A 1040-nucleotide genomic window follows, 5' to 3' on the forward strand; every position below is an offset into this window, starting at 1 on the left:
CTCCATTCAAGAGAAAGATTCAGAGTCTCTTCTGGCATCCATTTGGTCTTTTCTTCCTTTCATGCCTCTTTAATGACTTTTTGCTTTCTTCATGAATTATGTTCTTGATTTCACCCCACAATTCATCTGGTTTTCAGTAACTAGTGTTCAAGTGGCATCAAATCCATTCTTTATATGGTCTCTCAATTCAGGACGGATATAATCAAAGTCATATTTTGGTTCTTTGGATGTGTTTTAATTGTCTTCAGCTTTGACAATAATCAAATTAGATAACACAAATACTGTAGTACTGAAAATTAAATAAAATTATGCTAAGATTCCTAGAATAGATTAAATGCAAAAAAAAAAGAATGCTCAGTGATAACGTTATAAAACCAGAAGCTGTGATTTCAAGCAGTGTGTAAAGATTGCACACTTTGTACAAAACTGTAACTTCGTATCAATATTTTATCTGTAGAAGCATGTAAGTTCTTCTGAATGTTCAAATATAGAGTTCAAAAAGGAGGGAGATTTTAGTTTAAATGAAGAGTAATAACTTGGAAGTTTTAGGCTAAAAACAAATCAGGAACGCTAGTGGCACAATGATTAAGCTATTGGCACCAAATCAAATGCCAGCAGTTTGAATCCATTAGCTGCTTGCGGAGAAGGTTGTGACAGTCTGATTCCTTAGAAAAGCATATAGAACAGTTCTACTCTATACTATGGGGGTCTCTGTGTGTAAAAATAAAGTCCTCATACATGCTACAATATGGATGAAGAAAATTTCTTTTAGTGAAGTGATTCAAACACAAAAGGACAAATACTATACGATCTCACTCATATGAAATAATTAGAATAGGCAATATATGAAAAGAAATGTTTATTAGTGGTGACAAAAGTGGGAGGGTAAGGAAAAGTAAGGTCATTATTTAGGAAGCAGTGAATTTCTGTTTATGATGAAGCTAATTTTGCAATGGATTTTGATGATGGAGGAACAACATGGTTAGGAAGATCAATGTCACTAAATTACACATGTAAAATAAATGTTAAATTGGTAAATA

The sequence above is a fragment of the Orycteropus afer genome, unplaced genomic scaffold (assembly GCF_000298275.1).
Source record: "Orycteropus afer afer isolate SDZICR_OR568_19922 unplaced genomic scaffold, OryAfe1.0 scaffold01217, whole genome shotgun sequence".
NCBI lineage: Eukaryota > Metazoa > Chordata > Mammalia > Tubulidentata > Orycteropodidae > Orycteropus > Orycteropus afer.